Consider the following 27369-nt stretch of genomic DNA (forward strand, 5'->3'; position numbering starts at 1 on the left):
TGTGCTTTGTCTAATTTCACGTGCTCCTAGGGTTCCGCATGCCGAGGTCCCACACCCTGCACTTCAGACCCGATTTCCTAGTGCAGAATGGCTGGGTCGACACCTCAGCTCACGGGGCCCCATGCAGACTCCGCGACATAGAGCCTGAGCTGCAGCCAACCTGGCCCTCAAGAGCTCCACCCCTTTCCTCCCACTGACACTGCTGGGATCCCTACACAGCAGCTCCACCCACAGCCTGTGGGGGAGTGCTCGCTCTCACCTCTCCATTCTCTCATCAAAATATAAAGTTTCCTTTGCTTCTGAACCAAACTCAGTCTCGATCTGTTGGCTCCAATGACACTGGGCAGGAGGACCCTTGTTGGGGCCCACTCTGGAGGATCAATAACAGAAATTGAGAACATTGTAACTTCAATGAACAGATATGTGAGCCAAACTGTAATTAACATAGAGCAGTGTATAAGGCTTGGGTAAAATAAGATGTTTCTAACACTTTCATTTGATATTTCCAGCACTTTATTATAAGCAAGTTCAGTGAAAAGGTTTGTCTTATTTGTCAGGTCAACATTAGAGAAATGAAGTGATTTCTTTCCAAGGATGTACATCTAATAATCATGGCTGAAGCTTCAATCTTGTTTTGAATGCTTTTCCATTGAAAATGATACCTCTTTCAGCTCCCCCATTTCTGAGAAGTATAAAATCTTATAATTTATTATTACCAAAGGGGAAAGGTGGGAGGAGGGATAAATTAACAGTTTGGGATTAACACATACACACTTCTATGTATAAAACAGATCATCAACAAGGAACTACTGTATAGCACAGGGAATTACACTCAATATTTTGCAATAACCTATAAGGGGAAATAATCTGAAAAAGAACAGATATTTTTATCGACATCATCTATCAAAGACAGATAAAATGTAACCTAAGGGAAGCCGATGGTGAGCGCTTCTGACCCTGAAGACTTCAATCATCTAAAGTTCGCACTCTGCCTACTTCCCAAGGCCCTTAATGAACATACGTGTAGCCGTATCTTAAAAATTCCCCAGTTTGGGTTTCACGGAGACACTGATTTGAAAAAATCCCTGGTGTTCTCCTTACATGCACGGGACCCTGCCTACTGCTAAAACATGCCTGTCACACCCAGAGCATAGTACACCGTCTGATCGGGAAGAGTTTGGAAAAGGCATCTCATCTCATCGCTTGGTGCTCGGGTTCACCCCTCCAGTGTCTTTCCTAACAATCTCCCCACTTGGGGATGTCAGCACCGTCAACATCCTGTTGCACACAGTTTGGAATCTGTCCAGAGGATGAAGCGGAAGGATGAGAAACAATGAGAGACAAGTCCTAGGTGTTCGGAAAGGCACATGTCACTCTAATTTCCAATCAGGAAGACGTATTGACCAAAGACTAAGATTACCCACGGAAACAGAATAGGGCTTGAGGAAATCCCTATGTTTTGTGGCCTGTTCCCTAAAACACAAGTTGAAAAATGGAACTCAGGGGCACTAAAGTTCACGAAACTGAAGAGCTGAAAATATCTATCGTCGAAAAATGTCTTGAGGTAAGTCACCGAAAAGGACTTGTAAGCAAGGGAGAATGGCAGGAAAGGGATTTGAAGAGGTAGAAAGGACTCGCCATTAAAGCACAAGAAAAGGGGCTGAACATCGCCAACGATGCAGTTGGCCAAAAAGGGCATATGCGTTTTTTCTGAATATATTCAAGAAAAGGGGATATGCCCTTTTTAGCCAACCAAACAGGTGGGCACTGGAAATCAATACTACAAAAGGTATCACTTCCCATCAGTCAGAAGAGCCATCCTCATAAAGTGTAAACACCACAAAGGCAGGACAGGGGGAGGAGAAAAGGGAGCCCTGTGAGGCTGATAGTGGAAATGTAAATTGCCAACGGCCACTCTGGAGAAGTGTATTGTGTTTGCTAAAGCATCTAAAAAATGAGCTACAGAGCATAGGGCACTTGCACTCATGGGCGTATATCTTGGGAAAAACAAAAATCGACAGGACACAGGCACCCCAATGTTTACCGCCTCTCTGTTTAAAAGATCCTCGACTAGGATATAACTTAAATGTCTCTGGAGGGAAAAACTGGATAGAGATGTGGTACTTACGTAGAGTGGAATATTACTCAGCCTGGAAATCAATGAAATATGGCCAGTTGTAACAACCCCGGAGAAGTTACGTATGATCATTCTAAGTGACATAATTCAAAAAGAAAAAGACACATATCATAAGATATCACTTAAAGGTGGAATCCAGAACGGCTACACATGAAATAAATTACAATACAAAAACATAGTCAAATATGTAGAAAACACGCATAAGGCTGCTAAAGGGGAAAGGTAGGGAGGGGTGAGGCATTATCCAGGAGGTCGAAATTAGCAAATATACCGTTCCAAATACCAAATTGATAATCGAAAAGGCCTACACCGTATCTCAAAGAACTGCACTCAGCACACTCAAGTCACCGGAAAAGAATACATACGACTGGTAAGAATCTGAAGAAAAATTTATTGATGTCTCTCTATACGTGAATCAAGTGGATGTACAGCAGCAAGAAACAAGACCATTGAAAATCAGCTGTAACCAATATGATAATAAATTTTAAAAAAAGACAGTGAGACAGAAAACTTCTTACAACTTTTGCTCAAGGGCTGTTAATCAACATGGATTGAACATATATAGACCCACAGCAGGATGAGACATAAGGCTGGAAACTGTTCGTGGTAAGAGAATTAGTGAGGTTGGGTGAGGAAATGCAGACCATTAAAAGTAATACTGCCTGGTATCCATTCCATGGGTCCCAAATCTGCAGGTTCAAGGGAACTGCCTACAGGTAAAACATGCATGGGAAACCCAGAGGACTGTACACGGTGTGAACGGGAAAGGTGGCTAAAATGCACCTCATTTTTCACCTCCTGCTGTTCAGGTTCGCCATTCCAGCCACTTTACTAAAAATCTCCCCACTTGGAGAATCAGAGCCTTTAACCTCCTGTTTCGCACAGCTGTCAATCTGTGCAGAGGATGAACGGGAAGAAGGGGAACCAATGAGACACTAGCTGTGGGTGTTTCGACAGGCACATGTCAGACTAATTTCCCATCGGGAAGAAGAATTAACCAAAGGCTCAGCCTGCCGGCCTAAAACCAGAATAGGGCCTGAAGCAATCCTGCGGTTTTGCGACCAGCACACAAAAAAGCGAGTTGAAAAATGGAGCTCAGGGGCAGTGAAATTCACAAAGCTGCAGAGTTATATATGACACCTAACGTCCAAAAATATATTGAGGTAAGACAACGAAGAGCCTCTGAATGCAAGGCAGAATTGCAGGAAACAGATTTCAAGAGGTGGATTAGTCTAGCCTTTAAAGCACATGAAAAGCGTCAGAACTTCGACAATGATGCAGTTGGCCAAAAAGGGCGTATGCGTTTTTTCCTAAATATATTCAGGAAAAACCACATACGCCCTTTTTGGCCAACCAAGCAAGTGGGCAATGCAAATCGGCACAACAAAGAAGTCTCACTTCCCACCACTCAAAAGGGCCATCCGAAAAATATGTAAAAACCAGAAATGCAGGACAGGCCATGGAGAAGAGGGAGCCTTATTACGAGGATGTGCGCGGTATAAATTGCCAAGAGCCACTCTGGAGAAGTGGATGGTGTTTCCAAAAACATTTAAAAAAGAGAGTGAAAGAGCATAGGGCACTTCCAGTCCCGGGCGAATATCTTAGGAAGACTAAAAATAAACAAGACACAGACACCCCAATGTATAGGGCTGCTCTGTTTACAAGAACCTAGATTTCGGTTCACCTTAAATATCCCAGGAAAGAGAACAATGGATAAAGCAGTTGTGGTACTTAATGTACAATGGAATTTCACTCAGCCATGAAATCAATGTCATAAGGCTAGTAGCAGCATAATGAGTGGATTTAGGTCCGATGACTCTAAGTGAAATAAGTCACACAGAAAAAGAAACTTATCACAAGATATCGCTTTTAGAAGGAATGTAACCATCGCTACACATGAACTAAATTACAAAACAAGGCAGAGTCACACATTTCGAAAACACGCTTATGCCTGCTTAAGGGGAAAGTTGAGGTGGGGTGATGCATAAAAAAAGAGATGGAAATTAGCACAAATACCGTTATATACATCAAATATGTAACAGACAAGACCTACTCCTTGCTCAATGAACTAGACTCAACACTCCCTCTTCACCAAAGAATATATCTGACTAGTAAGAATCTTAAAACCTATGTATTGATATGTCACCGTAGGGAAATCAAGTGTGTGTAGAGCAGCATAAACACAGCAGTGAAACTCAGCTATATCCCATTATAAAAATGAATTTCAAACACAAACACAAAGACCGTGAAAGAGAGAGAAATTTTTACAAAATTCGTTCATGGGCTGTGATGCAACACGGACTGAGCACATCTACAACCACAGCTGGATGAGACATAAGGCTGGACATTCTTGTGGCTGAGAGGATTGGTAGGGTTGGGTGAGAAAAGGCATACCATTTAAAGTAATTCTGCCTGCTACCCATTCCATGGGTCCCAACTCTCCAGGTTCATCGAATCTGCGTACGGTGAAAAGATGAGTGGGAAAACCAGAGGATGGTACACGGGGTGATGGGAAAGATTTCTAAAACACACCTCATTTTTTAATCTCCTGGTGCTCGGGTTCACCATTCCAGCTGCTTTACTAACAATCTCTTCACCTGAATAATAAGCGCCTTTAACCTCCTATTTCCCACAGTTTGCAATTTGTCCGGAGGATGAATGGGAAGAGGGGGAATCAATGAGAGACTAGCTATAGGTGTTTGGATGGGCACATATCACTATAATTTCCCATCAGGAAGAATAATTAACGAAAGGCTCAGCCTGCCGCTTCAGAAGCAGAATAGGGCCTGATGCAATCCTGCGGTTTTGAGGCCAGTTCACAAAAAAGTGAATTGAAAAATGGAGCTCAGGGGCACTGCAATTCACAAAACCTGCAGAGTGATAAAGCACAACTATCGTCCAAAAATATATTGAGGTAATGCTACGAAGAGGACTTGAAAGCAAGGCACAATTGCAGGAAACAGATTTCAGGAGGTAGATTGGAATTGCATTTAAAGCATATGAAAAGCGGCAGAATTTCGACAATGATGCACTTGGCCAAAAAGGGCGAATGGGTTTTTTCCTGAATATATTGAGGAAAAAACGCATACGCACTTTTTGGCCAACCAAGCAAGCGGGCAATGCAAATCCGCACTACAAAGAAGTCTCACTTCCACAGGTAAAAAGGGCCATTCGAAAAAAGTGTTAAAACCAGAAAGGCAGGACAGGCCATGTTGAAAAGGGAGCCTTGTTACGCTGACAGACGGGATGTAAATTGTGAACAGCCACTCTGGAGAAGTGTATGGTGTTTCTTAAAACATCTAAAAAACAGCTACAGATCATAGGGCACTTCCACTCATGGGCATATATATTGGGAAAACTAAAAATCAACAAGACACAGCCGCCACAAAGTTTAGGGCTGCTCTGCACACAACATCATCGACTTCAGTACACCTTAAATATCATAGGAAAGAGAAAGATGGATAAAGAAATTGTGGTACTTATGTACAATGGAATATCACTCAGCCATGAAATCAATGTCATAAGGCCAGCAGCAGCATAATGAGTGGATTCAGGTACGATGATTCTAAGTGAAAGAAGTCACACAGAAAAAGAAACTTATCATAAGATATCACTTATAGAGGGAATGTAAACATGGCTAAATATGAGCTGAATTACAAAACAGAACAGACTCACACATTTAGAAAACGCACTTATGCCTGCTTAAAGGGAAAGGTAGGTGGGGTGATGCATAAAACCGGAGTTTGAAATTAGCACAGATACCATTCCATAAACCAAATATGTAATAGACAAGACCTACTCTTGCTCAATGAACTGGACTCAGCACCCACTACGCACCGCAGAGGAATATATGTGACTAGTAAGAATCTTAAAACCTATGTATTGATATGTCTCCGTAAGGGAATCAAGTGTGTGTAGAGCGGCAGAAACACTGCAGTGAAAACAGCTAAACCCCATTATACAAATAAATTTCAAAAAACAAAAAAACACAAAGAGAGTGATGGAGAGAGAAATTCTTACAAAATTCGTTCAGGAACTGTGATGCACCCTGAATTGACCTTATCTACACCCACAGCTGGATGAGACATAAGGCTGGACACTTGGGGCTGAGCGGATTGGTGAGGTTGGGTGAGGAAATGCAGACCCTTTAAAGCAATACTACACGCTTCCCATTCCATGGGTCCCAACTCTCCAGGTTTAAGGGAATCTTCCTACAGCTAAAACATGCAAAGGAAACCCAGAGGACGGTACACCGTGTGATCGGGAAAGGTTTCTAAAACGCACCTGATTGTTCCTCTCCTGGTGCTCGGGTTCGCCATTCCAGCCGCTTTACTAACAATCTCCCCATTTGGAGAGTCAGCGCCTTAAACCTCCTGTTTCGCACAGTCTGCAATTACTGCAGAGGATGATCGGGATGAGGGGGAACTAATGAGAGAACAGCTGTAGGTGTTTGGACGGGCACATGTTACTCTAATTTCCCATCAGGAGGAAGAATTAACCAATGGCTTAGCCTGCCAGCCCAGAACCAGAATAGGGTCTGAAGCAATCCTGTGGTTTTGCGGCCAGCTCACAAAAAAGCGAGTTGAAAAATGGAGCTCAGGGGCACTGCAATTCACAAAGCTGTAGAGTTAAAAAGGACAACTTTCGTCGAAAAATATATTGACGTAAGGCAACGAAGAGGATTTGAAACCAAGGCAGAATTGCAGGAAACACGTTTCAACAGGTAGATTGGAGTCTCCTTTAAAGCACATGAAAAGCGGCAGAACTTCGACAATGATGCAGTTGGCCAAAAAGGGCGTATGCGTTTTTTCCAGAATATATTCAGGAAAAAACGCATACCCGCATTCTGCCCAACCAAGCAAGCGGCAATGCAAATCCGCACAACAAAGAAGTCTCTCTTCCCACCGGTCCAAAGGGCCATCTGAAAAAAGTATAACCACCAGAGGCAGGACAGGCCATGGAGAACAAGGAGCCTTGTTACCCTGATGGGTGGGATGTAAATTGCCAACGGTCACTCTGGAGAAGTGTATGGTGTGTTGTAGTTTTTCTTATGACAGGGCCGAAAGTAAGCTCATCACAGGAGATGAATTGTGCGGAAGCACAGCAGTAGAGGGCTGCTACTCGCTCAGGCAAAACAGCGCCGTCTGTCCTGTTGTGGTAGCTTTTATTTAAGCATTATCTATGTTTACATTTTAAGGCTTGTTTTCTTAACATTCCAGAAATGCCAAAGCAGCAACATACGCTTTTATTGATTATACAAGCAATAATGGGCTTTCTTGAAAACATGCCGTGCTTCGTCCTTGAGCGCAAAAGCAGCACAAGGACATTGCCTTGTGTTCCCACCACTCTGATTATACTGAGGACATCTCATGGATCAGTGCCCAAAGCACTCAATGCTTATTCGCAGGCCCCCGGTTTGCTGGGGGGGGGTGTCTCAAAGCACGCAGGACTGTTTACAGTTCTGGCTTATTCGCATGCCCCCGTTTTGCTAGGGGGGTGGCTCATGGGTCACGTCTCCTTTCCATGTCCTCAGTTATTCCACTACATTTCCCCCTTTTTGTTTTGCAGCTTGTGCACCTTCAAGGATAACACGGCAGCTTGTTGAGATGTTGGATGGTGGGTAGCTTTCACTCGTCGTCAGACTACAGTTAAACATATGATTATTATTATAATGAGCATTAGCAATCCTGTAGTAGAACCAAATAAAGCATGTAATTTAGACATGGGATTTAAATTATTAAATCCTTGAATAATTTTAGACCATATTTATTCTGAATTAAGTCATTGTAATTTCTTTTGAAAAGTTTGTTGAATTTTCCCTTGTAAATTCACAATTTCTTCTGTCAAATTTTTGTGATGTAATAAATGCTTTTTTATTTTTGCCCAGGGGAATGTAGACTGATTCTATCGAACCGAAGTGCCACAAAAGGCACTTTGATTCCAGTCACAATGTAGCTTCATTTGTCTTTGTAAATTTACAAGTTTGTCCCCCAACATAACCACAGCTTGTTGTAAGTCTGCTATTTCCGAATGTATTTCCGAATCAATTTGTCGTTGAGAGGAGCAAAGCATTTCAGAATTTTTATGTCAATCAGTTATATAATCAACGGTCTGAACAGATTGTTCTAAAGCAACTCCAGCTACTGCAGCAGTAGCTGTTATAGCTATAATACCCATGACAGCTGCAATCAACATTCCTACAAATCTTTTACTTTTTTTTTAATGCATCAGCTAAATATTGCAAAACAGCCACAGGAAGAGATTCTTGCCATCCCCTTCCAAGATTGACAGGAAGCCAAAGACCTGTCCGATCTCGTAAGATATACAAACTTTCAGTAGATATGTTAAAAGATATACTAGAGTTAATACAGGTATACAGAGAGCAATTTTTACACATTATAATACCTAGAGTCTTATTCCATTTATCTGGTCCCTTTAACAATATATAAAGTAATTTCACACAACTATGAGTATACCAAGTAACATTTTTATGAAAAGTCAAACTATGATTTCCAGATTTGTTAACCATATGTCCTACCCAAGCATTAATCTTTTTCAAAGCTGCCATAAGCTTCCACAAGTCCTTTTGGATAGGATATCCATTTAAATGAGGATCTGGAGGAGAAAACCCTCCAGCATGTCATACTATGGTATCATTAATAGTATTGCTATAAATAGTGTTATCCTCTCTATGCCAGTGTAAATTCTTCAGACCCCCTTTTTCTCGGGCGGAGCCAAAAGGGCTCCTATCAATGACACTTCCCCAAGAAGTATTAACAAGAACCCGAGCCATTTCTCCTCGGCATCGGGTCCAATGGACCCAATCCGATAATCGATCCACAAGAGGCACCTGACATGGAGGCAAGGTGTGGAAACATTCTCATTAAGAGTGGAATTAGAACTTTTAAAACTATAAGCACTCAAAAGATATAACCCATGATATATGCTTTCATTTTTGACAACACTTAACCATGCCTGATAATTCATTTTAAGGCAATGATCTCCATTTCCCATACAAATAAGAGGTCCACTAACACCCACGGTGTAATTTTCTATTACCCTTCCTTCTTCTTCCGGCTTCAAAGGGCCTCTATCATCAAAAGGACCAGGCAACCATCTAGACTCATTTATATATACAAGAATTCGGGCATCCCACCAGGTAACCCCCATATTAAGAGGAGGGTTAGGAATATAAGTCCAATACGTATGGTTAGTACAATTTATCTCATTGGCTGATACGCTTATTACCTGTGCAGACAACACTGCCATCATGACCATAAAAAGACTGGTGCTATTGAGGGATTTACCCTGCGAAATAACAAGATTTTCAGCAGTGCCTGTAAACTTTTTCATTTGTCCCCAGGTCAATGGAGGCGCCTTCTTTTTTCCACCAAGTCTTAAACTGTATATATTGTCCAGGTTCAAGAACAGTCTTGGCAAGCACCTCCCAATCCCGAGGAATTAATGTTTTCGGAAGCATACCTAGACAAAACACCTTGAACATAATTAGAATGCATCCCATATACATTAATGGCTTTTTTTAGCATTAAAAAAAATTTTACATCATGAGGGTTATACTCAACGTTCATATATCCATTCGGAAATTGATCATTAGCAGGCATAGCTTGTCTAACAATAGGGAAAGCAAACAATGATTCAGAATATTGCTTTTCTTCCTTATTCATTTCTTCTTCCAACAATAGTCTATTAGATTCAGGTTTTAGAGGAAAGCAAAACTGACGAGAGGCTCCAACAGGATAAGCTGCTAATTCTAAAGGAGGAGCCAAAGGAATACTAGGACATGGCTCCTGATATAAAGGAGTGGTAGCATTGTTTTTATTTTCTTCCAATTTAACCCTCAAATTTTTCAACTTTGAAAGTATATTAGAAATCTTTTTGTTGAGAAAGTGGCATCTCATTTTGTTTGCTAGCCTGCTCCCAATCTTCATCATCAGAAAAACCCCTTCATCACTGAAACCTGAAAAATCCTCTCCTGTCTCAGACACAAGGGGAGGAGGTGGCGGAGGAAGGTCCTCTATAGGAGACTCACGAAACAGAGTATGAAAAGCAGCAGAATGATCGGAATCAGAATTCGGACGCTGAGGGCGTGCCCCATTTTCACTTTCAGTTTCAGATTGTAATGGTTTCAGGGCAAGGGAAATTAATTTACAAACAGACCAAACACGGACAGATATAGGGTCTCCATGTTGATGAGCTCTTAAGGCTCGCATAACCTGTTTCCAAACTTTTAAATTCAACTGGTTATGACCAGTAGGTTGAAACCAGTAACAATGTTTACGAACCAGCGCAAACAATTCATCACAAGATTCTGGTTTCACTTTCACTCCTGAACTCCCTAATAACTGTTTCAGGAGTTTAATATATTGGAATTCTACTGAATGGGAATTCCCCATTACAGTTACTCTACTGCTCCCAAAGGTTTGGCTTACTCTTGAACGTACCAAATTCCCCTCCGGTCCCACGATCACGCGATTACTTACCTTCAGGTCCCTGTTCGGGCGCCAAATGTTGTAGTTTTTCTTATGACAGGGCCGAAAGTAAGCTCATCACACTAGATGAATTGTGTCGAAGCACAGCAGTAGAGGGCTGCCGCTCGCTCAGGCAAAACAGCGCCGTCTGTCCTGTTGTGGTAGCTTTTATTTAAGCATTATCTATGTTTACATTTTAAGACTTGTTTTCTTAACATTCCAGAAATGCCAAAGCAGCAACATATGCTTTTATTGATTATACAAGAAATAATGGGCTATCATGAAAACATGCCGTGCTTCGTTCTTGAGCGCAAAAGCAGCACAAGGACATTGCCTTGTATTCCCACCATTCTGATTATACTGAAGTAGCACAAGGACATTTCCTTGTGTTCCCACCATTCTGATTGTACTGAGGACATCTCATGGATCAGTGCCCAAAGCACTCAATGCTTATTCGCAGGCCCCCGGATTGCTGGGGGTGGGGTGGGGTGGGGCGGGGCTCAAAGCAATCAGGACTGTTTGCAGTTCTGGCTTATTCGCAAGCGCCCACTTTGCTGGGGGGCGGGGGCTCATGGGTCACGTCTCCTTTCCATGTCCTCAGTTATTCCACTACAGTGCTGTTTCCTGAAACATGTAAAAAATAGAGCTACAGAAAATAGGGCACTTCCACTCATGGGCATATTATCTTGGGAAAGTTAAAAATCAACAAGACACAGCCACCCCAAAGTTTAGGGCTCTTCTGTTTACAAAATCCACGACTTCGGTACACCTTAAATATCCCGGGAAAGAGAAAAATGGATAAAGGAGTTCTGGTACTAGTGTACAATGGAATATCACTCAGCCATGAAATCAATGTCATAAGGCCACCAGCAGCATACTGAGCGGATTCAGGTACGATGATTCTAAGTGAAAGAAGTCACACAGAAAAGGAAACTTATCATAAGATATCACTTATAGACGGAATGTAAACATGGCTACACATAAGCTGAATTACAAAACAGAACACAGTCACACATTTAGAAAACGCACTTAGGCCGACTCAAGGGGAAAGGCGAGGTGGGGAGATGCATAAAACCAGAGTGTGAAATTAACACAGATACCCTTCCATAAACCAAATATGTAATAGACAAGACCTACTCTTTGCTCAATGAACTGGACTCAACACCCCCTATGCACCGCAGAGGAATATAGGTGACTAGTAAGAAGCTTAAAACCTATGTATTCATTTGTCTCAGTAAGGGAATCAAGTGTGAGTGGAGTGGCATAAACACTGCAGTGAATATCAGCAAAATCCCATTATAAAAAGAAATTTCAAAAAGCACAAAAAACACAGAGTGATGGAGAGAGAAATTCTTACAAAATTTGTCCAGGGGCTGTAATGCACTGTGAATTGAACTTATCTACACCCACAGCTGGATGAGACATAAGGCTGGACACTTGGGGCCGGGCGGATTGGTGAGGTTGGGTGAGCAAATGCAGACCCTTTAAAGCAATACTGTGCGCCACCCATTCCATGGGTCCCAACTCTCCAGGTTTAAGGGAATCTTCCTACAGCTAAAACATGCATGGGAAACCCAGAGGATGGTACACTGTGTAATCGGAACAGGTTTCTAAAATGCCCCTCATTTTTTCTCTCCTGCTGCTCGGGTTTGCCATTCCAGCCGCTTTACGAACAATCTCCACATTTGGAGAGTCAGCGCATTTAACTTCCTGTTTCGCACAGTCTGCAATTAGTGCGGAGGATGAACGGTATGAGGGGGAACCAATGAGAGAATTGCTGTAGGGGTTTGGACGGGCACATGCCACTCTAACTTCCCATCAGGAGGAAGATTTAACCAAAGGCTCAGCCTGCCGCCCCGGAAGCAGAATAGGGCCTGAAGCAATCCTGTGGTTTTGCGGCCAGCTCACATGAAAGCTGGTTGAAAATGGAGTTCAGGGGCACTGTAATTTACAAACCTGCAGAGTTTAGAAGGGCAACTTTCGTCGAAAAATATATTGAGGTAAGGCAACGAAGAGGATTTCAAACCAAGGCAGAATCGCAGGAAACACGTTTCAACAGGTAGATTGGAGTCTCCTTTAAAGCACATGAAAAGCGGTAGAACTTTGACAATGATGCAGTTGGCCAAAAAGGGCGTATGCGTTTATTCCTGAATATATTCAGGAAAAAACGCATGCGCCCATTCTGGCCAACCAAGCAAGCGGGCAACGCACATCCGCACAACAAAGAAGTCTCTCTTCCCACCGGTGCAAAGGGCCATCTGAAAAAAGTGTAAACACCAGAGAGGCAGGACGGGCCATGGACAACAGGGAGCCTTGTTACCCTGATGGGTGGGATGTAAATTGCCAACAGCCACTCTGGAGAAGTGTATGGTGTTTCCTGAAACATGTAAAAACCAGAGCTACAGAGCATAGGGCACTTCCACTCATGGGCATGTATCTTGGGCAAATGAAAAATCAACAAGACACAGACAACCCAAAGTTTAGGGCTCTTCTGTTTACAAAATCCTCGACTTCGGTACACCTTAAATATCCCGGGAAAGAGAAAAATGGATAAAGGAATTCTGGTACTTATGTACAACGGAATTATCACTCAGCCATGAAATCAATGTCATAAGGCCAGCGGCAGCAAAATGAGTAGATTTAGGTACGATGATTCTAAGTGAAAGAAGTCACACAGAAAAGGAAACTTATCATAAGATATCACTTATAGACGGAATGTAAACATGGCTACACATGAGCTGAATTACAAAACAGAACAGAGTCACACATTTACAAAACACACTTATGCCAACTTAAGGGGAAAGGCGAGGTGGGGTGATGCATAAAACCAGAGTGTGAAATTAACACAGATACCCTTCCATAAACCAAATATGTAATAGACAAGACCTACTCTTTGCTCAATGAACTGGACTCAACACCCCCTATGCACCGCAGAGGAATATAGGTGACTAGTAAGAAGCTTAAAACCTATGTATTGATATGTCTCAGTAAGGGAATCAAGTGTGTGTAGAGTGGCATAAACACTGCAGTGAATATCAGCAAAACCCCATTATAAAAAGAAATTTCAAAAAACCAGAAAACACAGTGATGGAGAGTGAAATTCTTACAAAATTCTTCCAGGGGCTGTGATGCACCGTGAATTGAACTTATCTACACACACTGCTGGATGAGACCTAAGGCTGGGCACTTGGAGCTGAGCGGATTGGTGAGGTTGGGTGAGGAAATGCAGACCCATTAAAGAAATACTGCGCGCCACCCATTCCATGGGTCCCAACTCTCCAGGTTTAAGGGAATCTTCCTACGGCTAAAACATGCATAGGAAACACAGAGGATGGTACACCGTGTGATCGGGAAAGGTTTCTTAAAACCCACCTCATTTTTCCTCTCCTGGTGCTCGGGTTCGTCATTCCAGCCGCTTTACTAACAATCTCCACATTTGGAGAGTCAGCGCCTTAAACCTACTGTTTCGCGTAGTCGGCAATTAGTGCGGAGGATGACCGGTATGAGGGGGAACCAATGAGAGAATAGCTGTAGGGGTTTCGACGGGCACATGCCACTCTAATTTCCCATCAGGAGGAAGAATTAACCAAAAGCTCAGCCTGCCGCCCCGGAAGCAGAATAGGGCCTAAAGCAATCCTGTGGTTTTGCGGCCAGTTCACAAAAAAGCAAGCTGAAAAATGGAGTTCAGGGGCACTGTAATTTACAAACCTGCAGAGTTAAAAAGGGCAACTTTCGTCGAAAAATATATTGAGGTAAGGCAACGACGAGGATTTGAAACCAAGGCAGAATCTCAGGAAACAGGTTTCAACAGGTAGAGTGGAGTCTCTTTAAAGCGCATGAGAAAGCGGCAGAACTTCGACAATGTTGCAGTTGGCCAAAAAGGGCGTATGCGTTTATTCCTGAATATATTCAGGAGAAAACGCATGCGTTCTTTTTGACCAACCAAGCAAGCGGGCAATGCAAATCCGAACAACAAAGAAGTCTCTCTTCCAATCGCTCCAAAGGGCCATCTGGAAAAAATGTAAACACCAGAGAGGCAGGACAGGCCATGGAGAACAGGGAGCCTTGTTAACCTCATGGGTGGGATGTAAATTGCCAACAGCCACTCTGGAGAAGTGTATGGTGTTTCCTGAAACGTCTCAAAAACAGAACTACAGAGCATAGGGCACTCCCACTCATGGGCATATATCTTGGGAAAATTAAAAATCAACAAGACACAGCCACCCCAAAGTTTAGGGCTCTTCTGTTTACAAAATCCTCGACTTCGGTACACCTGAAATATCCCATGAAAGAGAAAAATGGATAAGAAGTTGTGATACTTATGTACAATGGAATATCACTGAGCCATGAAATCAATGTCATAAGGCCAGCAGCAGCATACTGAGCGGATTCAGGTACGATGATTCTAAGGGAAAGCAGTCACACAGGAAAAGAAACATATCATAAGATATCACTTACAGAGGGAATGTAAACATGGCTACACATGACCTGAATTACAGAACAGAACACAGTCACACATTTAGAAAACGCACTTATGCCTGCTTAAGGGGAAACCTGAGGTGGGGTGATGCATAAAACCAGAGTTTGCAATTAGCACAGATACTGTTCCATAAACCAAATATGTAATAAACAAGACCTACATTTTGCTCAATGAAGCGGACTCAACATCCCCTATGTACCGCAGAGGAATATATCTGACTAGTAAGAATCTTAAAACCTATGTATTCATATGTCTCCGTAAGGGAATCGAGTGTGTGTAGAGCAGCAGAAACATTGCAGTGAAAATCAGCTAAACCCCATTATAAAAAAAATTTCAAAAAACAAAAAACCACAAAGAGAGTGAGAGAAAATTCTTACAAAATTCGTTCAAGGGCTGTGATGCACCCTAGATTGACCCTATCTACCCCCACAGCTGGATGAGACATAAACCTGGACACTTGGAGCTGAGAGGATTTGTGAGGTTGGGTGAGCAAATGCAGACCCTTTAAAGCAATACTGTGCGCTTCACATTCCATGGGTCCCACCTCTCCAGGTTTAAGGGAATCTTCCTACAGCTAAAACATGCATAGGAAACCCAGAGGATGGTACACCGTGCGATCGGGAAAGGTTTCTAAATCGCACCTCATTTTTCCTCTCCTGGTGCTAGGGTTCGCCATTCCAGCCGCTTTACTAACAATCTCCCCATTTGGAGAATCAGCGCATTTAACCTCCTGTTTCGTACAGTCTGTAGTTACTGCGGAGCATGAAAGGTATGGGGGGAACCAATGAGAGAACAGCTGTAGGTGTTTGGACAGGCTCATGCCACTCTAATGTCCCATCAGGAGTAAGAATTAACCAAAGGCTCAGCCTGCTGCCCCGGAAAAAGAATAGGGCCTGAAGCAGTCCTGTGGTTTTGTGACCAGCTCACAAAAAAGCGAGTTGAAAATGGAGCTCAGGGGCACTGTAATTCACAAACCTGCAGAGTTAAGAAGGGCAAGTTTCGTCTAAAAATATATTGAGGTAAGTCAACGAAGAGGATTCGAAACCAAGGCAGAATTGCAAGAAACAGGTTTCAACAGGTAGACTGGAGTCTTCTTTAAAGCACAGGACAAGCGGCAGAACTTCAAAAGATTGAAAGATTGAAAAAAGATTCAACCCCCTCAGGGCTTTGTGGATGCTAAGCAGGGGGCTCCTGCTGGGGTAAAGTTTCAGCCTCCTCAATGAACTCTGGATGAGGAGCTCGGGCCTCCTGCTGGGATGGAGAATTTTCAGCTTCCTCTTGCGGCTCCATAGTTTTATATGGGCTCCTAAAAAAATCCCTAGGTCGCTTCTCCTCAGGTTAAATGGCATCCATACTAGTATCCAAACAACAACCCTGCAACTGTCGTTCTAGACCCCGATTGTTTTTTTCAAAATTGGCCTGTAGTTCCACCAACAACTTTGGCAAGCCGTTGATGCTGAACTAGATCTTTCTTCAGGTTTGGGGGTGAAACAATAAACTTCATTGGTTTTGACCTCTTACTACCTAGAGGTGGAACAAGTATTTTAAATGACTAGTGACCTTCAGCGTGACCTAGACCTATGTTTTTAGTCTTACTTTTGTGTCCAGAAGGAAGAACCAAGGGTTAATTCTGATCCCAGTCTAGAACTGGAACTGCCTCTGGGAGGTTTTGATGTTGGGTTTGCTTGTTATTCAGATCCTGATGGGGAACAGCAAACTGATCTGGCCCTATAGGCAGCTCTCCAACCGAATCCGTGTCCGGGTACGGAACCTCAGTCTCACTCAAATCCTGATGAGGTGGGGCCAACATCTGGACTGGAGACTAGGACGTCAAGTAGTTAAAGCCCCCGGCTTCTGCAAGGGATGTAAGGGCATGGGGCAATTTGGGAAGCGTTCTTAGGCATCTGAAGACAAAGCCTCGGTCAGCCGTGCGGGGTTGGGGATCACCTGGACGGGGCCCATGGCCCACTCCGGAGGCTGAACTGCCTGGACTAGAAGCGACCGTTGTTGCCATGTGAGGAAGAGCCGTGGGGTGCAGCCACGACACAGAGGCGCAGCCGCGACATAACATGCGGCGGCTCCCAGGCACAGTGACCCAGGCCAGTGAGGAGCCGGAGCCACATCCTCCTTCAGAGCCAAACCGAACTGCTATGCCAGTGCCGTGACGCGAGGGCTCACGTTAGCAACCGCGCGGCCCGGCCCCGCAAAACATCCCACCCGTTATTTATGACGTCTTTAGTTACGCCACCGTTATTAGGCTCGTGCGGAGATCCAATCTGCGCCACCAGAGTGGGACTTTCTGCCAGAGTCCACAGGGCGCAAGCCATCCTTCCCCTTGCAAAGGTGACAATTACCTCCTGCTGGGCCCTCTTCCCAAATCCACCCTGCGCACCCGGGCCCCAAACAATGAGGCGGGATTTGGGCTGCAGACCCGAGTGGCCCCAAACTCCGGCAGCCCAGGGGTTGAGGGGTGTTGGGAACAATGCAGAGCTTCCCGTGGAAACCAAAGGACCTGGCATTCTGGGAAATTCAAAAGTGCTAGTCCAGTTCTGACAATCTGAACTCTTCCTCCTCAAAGCTGAAGTCTGAGAGACATTCTTCCTCCCTTTGGCCAAATGGCTGACATGAAAAGTAGGTGACCTGCAAAATGAGCACCAGTTAGGGTGGCAGGAGGGGAACACTCCTTACAATTATGCTAAAATGTTGCCACTTCCTCCAAACTCTCAGTATTTACGTCTCATGATTCATTCACCACTCTATTATTAGGGGGTCACTACTGAATCAGTGATGACTCCAGAATTTCTGTAGGAGGGGTCTGGGGCAGGTGAGCAATTCATTCTGGGAAAGAGTTTAAAACCAAGTGAATGGCCCTTTACATTAGCATGGGAAAATGTCCCACATCCCACCTTGTCTCAACAGAGCCATTAATCTAGAAAAAACTACAGTGTCACTTTTCAGAGGTCTACCCTGTGTGCACACATGGAGAAGATACTTAGAATGTTAAAGTCAGCATGTTAAGTAATTTTCTTGAAATACTGTTAACTAGCACCCAGTTTACTTTCTTCACAGTCCTTTTCATAATCTATTTAATTTTACTCCTTTTTAATTTTCTGGTACACCTTTAACACCTAAACTCCAAGAGAGAAGGAGCTTCACCTTATTTCCAGTGCCTAGCACATGATGGTTTCTAAATGGAACTGATTCCAAGATTGGCCTCATTTAGGAGTGGATCTGTTGTTATAATCAGGTTTCCAGAATCTTTAGTATCAATATGGAACCCTTTCCTCTCACATTTCATAGGAAGCTAGACTTCTTAAAGCCCAAACATGGATACGTTTCAAGTTTCCTTGACTGATTTAAATTGAATCGAAATAATTATTTTGTATGGGAAAAACGTTCAAAAATTTTTCATTTTTCAGAACATAACCACCTTTTCTTTCTCTACTTTCTTCCCTTCAAAACAAACTTTGCAACATTGGGGTGAGTTAAATAATCAGAAATCTAGGCAAAAATTAAGCTCTCAATGGCATGAAACCCATTTTTTGCTCATTTTAAATAAAAATCCTATATGCAGTACATTAATGTTTTCTTTTAGAAATTACGTTGACAACTTAATCCCTAATTCGAGGTATCCATATAACTTCTTTACAGAAAGGTTCTTTGGCAAATTATTTAACACAAGATATATATGAGATCTGGGTAATACACCTTACTTGAAAGGCATGAATTGTTTTTAAACAGTGTAGCATAATCACACTTAAGACCATAGTTACTTTGTTCCCAAATCCCTGCAATTCTAATTGAGGGGAGTTCTAAAGGGCCTGTGTCCGCAACTGTAGACGTACACTGGTGGCCCTCAATCCTGCTCTCCAAACTTCAAATAAGGGGCCGGAGACAAGGCTCAGAACTTGGAAAAGTCCTAGAAATTTCCTGCCTCAAAAGCAGTTTCAGAGTTTCACCTTTTCCTAAGGAACACAGAGTTGAGTAGATATGCTGAAGTCTTCCATATCCTGCTGGTTGTTTTGAATTATGGCTACACTGGCTGTGTACCCCTTGAGCTTTTATCTCCACATACTTGAATTAAATCCTGTAGTTCCTCTTCGGTTCTAGCATCTGTGACCTCTTCACAGGGTCTATATGCCACAGCTGTTTTACCACTTTCTGTAATAAAATTAACAAGGATCGATTCAGAAGTTTTCTTGTTCTTAAACTTCCTATATACAATGGTAGCGCCAAATAATTAGACATTCTTTTGACTTCTAGAAGCAGAAAATAAGAGCATTTTCCTAGAAGTTCCCTCAACTGACACTTCAGTTTTTATCATAATTATTTGTGAAAACATATATAAGAAGTATCAACTTGGGTTCAAAAATTTATGATCTTAGAAATGAGGACTAAGGAATAAGGACATAGATATTAAAAGCTGTGGAAAAAACATGTTCAATCACAATACAATTAAATAGGTAGGCATTAGGTGGGAGTCAAAGTGAGTTCCAACCTGGGAGAGATACCAGGACTATAATAGATACTTCCTATTAGAAGCAAGGCAAGTGCCTACTCCTTGGGACAAAAATTCTACCAGATAAAATGAACAAAGCTTTGGAGACAGAGACAGAGAGAGGGAGCATTTGAACACTCTACTGGCAGAAACTGGCCCATGTACATTTTGCACAATACAGCTTTCCTCGAGGCAAGTTAGGGCCACCAGGCTTTTTGGTCTAAGGGGTTTTGGGTACATATAAGGAGTGCCTTGGCATATTAGGCACACACAACCCAGTCATTTCGTTTGGTTCTTAAAGGTTGTTACCCAGAGTTGACAGCTGATGGAGATTCTGCCTGATGACCAGGGAAATCAAACTTCACTGGAAAGATTGCCCAGGCTGGAAAGCCAAGACCAATCCAGGGTCAACTCTTACAAGCAAATAAGGTCTCTGACAACTTAGCTAGGATTTCTCAGTCTCTAAGCCTGCAGGGCTGTGAAGCAGGGGAGCAGCTCTGTTCCAGGGATCTACTAATCATAAAGTTTCCTTTGGGCACAGCTTGTGCCATTCTCACCGCTGCATAACTCAACAGGGAACAAAACCAACGCTATTCAATCGCATGACCATTTTCAAGGTTTACAAAACGTAGCCGATTATTATATAAGAATCATATTCACCCAATACATCAGAAATGAAAACTGAAATTAAACTGATTCCAAAAACATAATCTAATAAACTTTTCAACAAGAAAACAGCAGTAATCATAATAGTCAATATATTTTGTCTGCTTACTATGTTTCAGGCATAGCTCTAAGCTTGTTAGGTTCATTATCCCATTTACTCTTACAATATCCCCCATTTGGTGGTAAGCTGAATTACTAACCCTATTTGCAGATAAAGAAATTGCAGCTTAGAGATATTAAATACCTACAAATGTCTCTGGCTACAAAAATCTAAAATTGCAAGAACAACAACAAGAAAATCTAAGAGACAAAGTTAGGACTCAAACACAGGTGTCCAAGGCTTATAATCACTACACTACTCTGTATGAGAAGCAAGCAACTGAGGAAGAAGTGGATCAAACACTTTCTGTATGAACTGAGGCAAGTGACTCTACATCTAAACACTGGGGACAATAATATTTGCTGTCGTTTTTCTCATAAATGCCACAAAGCACAAATGTAAGACTGCTGCTGTGAAAGCATCTGGTGAATGAAAGAATATGTAATGTTTTAGATAACCATTATTTTCATCCAATTAACTTTTCAAATAAGTTTATTTGCTCACTGAAACTGAAGTACTCCAACGACAATCAAAAAGGTCTTACCTAAAACCACATTCAGTAATTTCTGGAATGCATCTGTCATAGCTTTCTGAATAGCAAGCTTCTGGGTTACCTTCCTTCCCATAAGGAATGATAATGACCCCAAATCCAACCAAAACAGATGAATTTAAAATGCCTATATGAATAACTGATTTCTAGGTTATACGTTTAAAACTAAAAATGCATCTGTGATCCTTAGATCACTACCTTAGTGATTAAGGGCAGGCACAACACTGGGCTATGGGTGAATGTCTCCGTTGCAGGTATACCCTGGCATGGCACATGTTTACTGCTCGGATCTATTCTGGAAGTTCCTAAAATACTAGACGGGAAATGCAAACCAAAAACGTGGCACAAATCTCATATTACTCACAGATTTCAAATGGACAAGCTGAGGCTACACTGCTACAGACCCTGCTCTCCTCTGTGTAAAGGGCTGGATTCATACAGTGAGATAGATTTGGTTGTAGTGCAGATGATCCTGCCTCTACTCAACCATCACCCACTCAGGTGGATGGTGGAGCCTCCTCCACCCCATTCGCTAACAGCCCTGCCTCTGACTTATAACCCTAAGCCCAAGTGCCATGGATTCTAGGAAAAAACTCAGTACCAATCGGAATCCCCTTTCTAGGAATCTACATTTAATTATTCTGCTCAAGCCCTTTTACAGGAGGCAAAGGACTGAACATTTACACAAGAGTTTATTTCAAGCTTTAGACAATGATTTTGTTGGGATAACTGAAGGCCAGAAGACATGTGCATTTGAAGGACTATTTTAGCACAAAAATAATTATTAACCAAAAAATAAAAACATTCCTAATTTTCCCTCCTCCTAAGCTTCTTGGCAGGCAGTGAGTTCCAAATTTCTAAAGATTAAGGTGCTGTCAGGTATTGCCTAAGATAAAAACCTATAGTGTCGGGCAGAAAAATTCTGCCCAGGGCTTTAGTTGCTTAGGTGATGATGTATCTGAAAAGTTGAGATTCAGAAAGAAAGGAAAAAAGAGAACTCCCACTCCCTCACCTCCCCCACCACACACATACTGGAAAACAGACCTTCCTCCAACTTATCCAAAGGTTCCTCAGCCATGCCAACCCAGGGACTCCTGCACTCGTGGGAGGGCAAAACCACCTCTAAAGCACAGAAGAACTTCAGGCTTTGCTTCTGAAGTGGTGTCACAATATCTGTATTTTCCCTTTCTTCAATGTTAGAAAGATCCTGAAGTTGTTAGGATTTTGAATTAAAGGCTAGATTTCAACATATTCTGTTGTTAGAAATAAATACCAAACTCCAGCAATCCCAAGTAATAGTTTAGGTATGCTATCCCTTCAAAATCAACTGAGACTTGCAAATGAATGACTAGATATGGACAACTATTTTTTTATGATATACCATACAAATACTGGAGAAAATTATGGACAGCACCATCCAAGTCATTGAGATTATCACTAATTCTAGGTGGCAGGCCAATGCTCAGATACTTCCATGTGGAACCCTCCCACATCTCCTCCCCATAGCCCTGTTCTATTCTGCTCTCTAAAGTCTAGGAGTTCAATGTCGAAAGGCGTCTGGTTAGTCAAAGAAAATCTACAGAGTTTACCTTGATGATCCTTTTTCACCACCCACGGAAACCAAAGTAGTAATTTGCCAATTCTTGGCATCTGGAGCTCTTTAGGGCAAGTGTATTATGTTGAACCGCCTTATGTCTGGTGCCGAGATGAACCTAAAGACATAAAAGACCTAAAAATATCACGACCCTACATAGAGGCTCATTTTCGATACACCTGAGATTTATCAATACCAATTTTACAGAGTGGTTGTGAAGATTAAGTAGGACATTTTAAGCAATGAGTTCACAGTGATCCCTAAATAAATGTTATTTATTATTTTTCAGTCAGTATTTTTCTGCATCATTTCCAGGACCCCTGATTAACTGGAAGGTTCTCTGACCTCTGGTGGTGAAAGTGATGATGAAAGAACCAAGGAAGCCCAGGAGAAGCCTATTATGGGGCTGGGGGTAAGCAAAGGAAGTGAACTGTTTTACTCGCCTCATCCTGTATCTCCTGCTTGAGAATATGACCTGAAGAGTAGATAAGACGGACCTGCCACTGAATTAGGACCTGAATCTGTAGCACCCCCTTCCCAAGTTACTAACCCGTTAGAAGAGGGAATATGTATACCTCTATAAATGTAAATAAAGCAACGAAAAGAATTAGAGGTTCATCTGCATTAACAGGCTTGAGAGTGCAAATATTTCCAGTCTTAACTCTCTAAAGAACTTACATATTACTGTGGAGTTTTTATATCACTAGTTCTTTCTTAGATGTCCATTTCCATTTTGAACAGCGTGTAGTATATAAAAATAGTCATAAAAATTCAAATAATACAAATAAAATCAAAGCATTGTTAATTCTTTATGGATTTGTTTGTGCATCTTCCTCTGTCACTAGTTTATGAGCTCCTTCAGTGCTTGAAGGAACCATATATTATTCTTTCCTTGTTACCAGAAAGAAGAATACACATTGGCATATAATAGAGGAGTGATGGTCTGCTGACTGAGTGAATGAATGAGTACATAAGAAAATGAAGTTACTTTCTCCGACTGAAGTTGCCTGCTGGGAAGGAGAAATGAAGATTAATTTTTAAATATTGAGTGTCGCATGGGATGCTAGGCCCTGTACGGTGAGTCATAATGGAGCTGTCCTGGACAATTAGGAAGCTTCAGAAGGGCTTGAGCCCCTGGGTAGTAGAGACAGCTGACATCTGGGATAACCTTGCCACAGTTCTTGCTGGCAAACCTTTCCCTTCGTGCTAAGAAAAACTCAGATACATTAGGCCTTTCCTTGATTTTATTTTTAGATGTTATTCTCTTTTCTGTATTTATAAAAAACACAGCGGAAGTAAGATAAGAAGTATGTATACCTGCCAATGAATAAAAGAACACATAATTGGAATTTCCATGCTGGTGTAGTGGTTAAGACTCCATGCTCCCAATGCAGGGGGCCTGGGTTCGATCCCTGGTCAGTGAACCAGGTCTCACATATATGCTGCAACGAAGAGTTTGCACGCCAAATTTCAGGAGCCTGCAAGCCACAAAAAAAGGAGCCTGCCTACTGCAAATGGGGAGCCCACATGACACAAATGGGGAGCCCTTGAGCCGCACCTAAGGAGCTATGTGCTGCAACTGAGATCCAGTGCAAGCAAATAAATAAATAAAATTGAAAAAGAACGCATAAGTAAAGTAGGGAAAAATTTCAGGATTGTGGGTAGTTAACTAAGGCTCTGCATTAAATAAACAAATCTAATACGAATGCCCTTTCCTCTCAACTCTATAGTGACTTGGAGAACATTTTCTTCATTACGCCATCAGTGACGGGCTTTATGCTGTGAAAATCTCACAACCTACGCTTATGGAATGGTCTTAATATCTAATATAAGCAAAGAACTCATTACTCGCAACTGATACCAAGTAACTGTTTCATAATCTTTCCAGGACCATCTGTAATATATGAGTGGTTATGTGAAATGGTCACAGGGTGTGCAAATTAAAGAATGTCTGACACAAAATCATTTCAATCCCAGGGAGTACTGCCAGGATTGAAGAGGGTGTTAAACAGGGTAACGAAGTGGGAGGTAGTGTACCTGGAGTCACATCTGAGGAGAGTTCTCAGATTCAATAAAGGTGAAATCAGTGAGTAAAGAAATATGGGTGAGAAGAGGCAGCAAGGTCAGTAGGAAGTAGCCAGAACAAGAAGCCAATCAGAGAAGACACACAATTATAAAGGGAAAGGTCTGGGAAATCTAAGCCTCACTCACTTATTCAGAGGAATTGAAAAGGTCCTTGAGAAAGGAATGGTGGCTGAATGGAGGTACATAATGAAATGTTAATTCTGGGGGAGTAAAATTGGATGGCATGTTGATATGGAATAAGGTTTCTACAATGCATTAAAGAATATTTTAACCATTTTCTGGAATCTGAAGGGAGTTCTGAATAGGCAGTTTGACAGTAATGATGATGATGAAGCCTCCTTTATGTTACATCTGACAAAAGTTTGTCAAGCTCGGGACTTCCCTGGTGGCACAGTTGTTAAGAGTCTGCCTGCCAGTGCAGGGGACACGGGTTCAATCCCTGGTCCTGGAAGATCCCACATGCCGCAGAGCAACTAAGCCCGTGTGCCACATCTACTGAGCCTGTGCTCTACAGCCTGTAAGCCAAAACTACGGAAGCCTGTGTGCCTAGAAACCGTGCTCCGCAACAAGAGAAGCCATTGCGATGAGAAGCCCACGCACCGCAACGAAGAGCAACCGGTGCTCGGAGCAACTAGAGAAAGCCGGCGTGCAGCAACAAGACCCAACGCAGCCAAAAATAAATGAATTAATTAAAATAAATTGTCAACCTCACACATTTAAAATCCACATAAAACTAAATATAAGGAAGACTCTTGTGAAGATTTCTTAAATTAAGGGGCAGCATAAAATGACGGGGTTTAACATCAGTTAAGTTTGGGTTTGGCCTCTTGTTTCCATATTTACTGCCATGAACCTTAAGTAAGTCACTTAACCATCCTGAATTCGCGTTTCTTCATCTAAAAAAAAGGGAGAAACCACTAGGGAACTGGCGGATCAGTGGAGCAGTGCATCTGAGAGCATTTTGCACACCACAGTGCTGTACAAACGCTGGCCATTTTTTTTTCCCCCCTGGGATCTTAGTTCCCAGACTAGGGGTTGAACCCGGGCCCTCAGCACTGAAAGCGCAGAGTCCTAACCAGTGGACCACCAGGGAATTCCCGATGGCCTATTAGTTTTAAATTCAGCACTTCCTCCCAGTAGAGCGAGGAATTCCACGTTTGGACGCACCTTCACTGGAGATGTGTGAAAAAGCTGCTTCTGGTCGCATGCCTTTTGGGCTCTGTGGGCATCCCTTGCTGAATAAAACTTGATGATGGCAGAGAACCCAGGACCGCCCACTGCTGCGTTTGGGAAGACTCAGACAGAATACAGAAGGCCAAACCAGGAAAAGACTGTGAAGAGAGAATGCTGTAGGGCGGTCCCACGCTAAGTAAGTGCAGTAAATTTCAGGCCCAGGAAACCAAACCGCCCATTCCCTTGTATTCCCCCAGCCTTTCGCCACAGGTAACTATGGTGAGTCTGGAACTCCAAACACTTCTCATTTCATGAACAAGTTTCCCTCTGAAATCCTAAGCTTCGGGAAGTATTAGGAGGCAATGCCTTCTGTTGGGAACTATGTCTGAAAAATCTATGGGGACGAGTTGACTGCTCAGGTCGTCTCTAGAACTAAGATTCCTCTCAGCAGAGACCACAGGCAGATGAGGTTCTGAAGCAGTATCCCGGGGCACCCAGTTACTGGGGCGCGGGGCGGCTTCCTCCAACCCTCCCTCCCCTCCGGCTTGTCTCACTTGCAAGGCCTCGGCCGTTTTATCCAGAGCTCAACTCCCACAGCAGCAAGGTTTTGTCACCCCCGATGGGAACCGCAAAAGCTACCAAGTGCAGCATCCTAACATCACCGCGTGTGCGCTGCTCAGGGCGCAAGTGGACTGCACCAGCGAACGTGCGCCCGCGCTTTTTAAAAAGTTAGTGCCAACAAATCTAATATATACAAAAATAGCTGAAAGCCCCTGAGTGTTTTGTGGATAGAAAAGCATGAGATTCAGACCAAGTTCAGAGCTTGAGAGTCTAAGAATAAACTAGCTCTCCATTCCATTAGAAGGACTAGATAGCAGCTTCTTGTTATGGAACCAGAAACTCTCAGGCTCCAAATAGGACATAAAACAGCATCACTTGTACTCTTTATAAAACTGCAGAAACAAACAAAGTAAACAAAAATATATTTACACCTGTCCTATAAGACAAAGGGTACTTGAGACCTAATGTATATAAAATCAGTTTACAAACTGTGATGCACTATATCAATAAGTTCTCATTTGCAGAGAGCACAGCATAGAACATGTGGCCATTAATGGTAATTCCCTTCCCCCTTGGATTCCTTTCTCTTGTTCCTTTAACTATGCGGATCCGTTACATTATTAAGCTAACAATGTAACTGAGCTATTATTAGCTTAATAATGTAACCAAGAATCTGATTTTTAGCAAGGGGGTAGTTCTTAGAAATGTAGGGAGCTGGAACTCTGAATGAATGAATTAAAATAATGCAATTACATCATTAATTTTAAAATTTATCATCATTGATTAAAAATTAAAATATTAAATTAAAAATGAAAAATTTATTATCCTGCAATTGAGACTCACCACAACGTGTTACGTCTGTCAGGCATTCATTGTCACCACGTAGCTTGAATGTCTTACAGACAACCTCAATAATATTTTTAAATTGGCAGAGGCAGCAGGCCACGTAAGATCCTACAAATAGAACCATAGGTAATTAAATTCATGGTAAAAGAGATACTTGAGTAGGCAGAAGAGGTAGGCCAAGGCCACCACA

The 27369-nt window shown here is 42.5% G+C and overlaps 1 pseudogene across 1 annotated transcript in view; it reads right to left on the reverse strand.

The window, feature by feature from the left end:
- Positions 1–281: 281 nt before the first annotated feature.
- LOC111171311 (uncharacterized) overlaps positions 282–27369 on the reverse strand; it is a 106281-nt pseudogene continuing 79193 nt past the window's right edge. The window contains exons 19-21 of the transcript XR_016391762.1: positions 21965–22127; positions 19182–19267; positions 282–17752 (exon numbers count right to left, since the gene is read on the reverse strand). The product of XR_016391762.1 is annotated as an uncharacterized LOC111171311 (transcript). The remainder of the gene's footprint in view (positions 17753–19181; positions 19268–21964; positions 22128–27369) is intronic.

This window comes from Delphinapterus leucas, unplaced genomic scaffold (genome assembly GCF_059928025.1).
Source record: "Delphinapterus leucas isolate spDelLeu-1000000601 "Yukka" unplaced genomic scaffold, BTC_Dleu_Yukka2 spDelLeu_asBTCV2_sq74, whole genome shotgun sequence".
NCBI classification, from domain to species: Eukaryota; Metazoa; Chordata; class Mammalia; order Artiodactyla; family Monodontidae; genus Delphinapterus; species Delphinapterus leucas.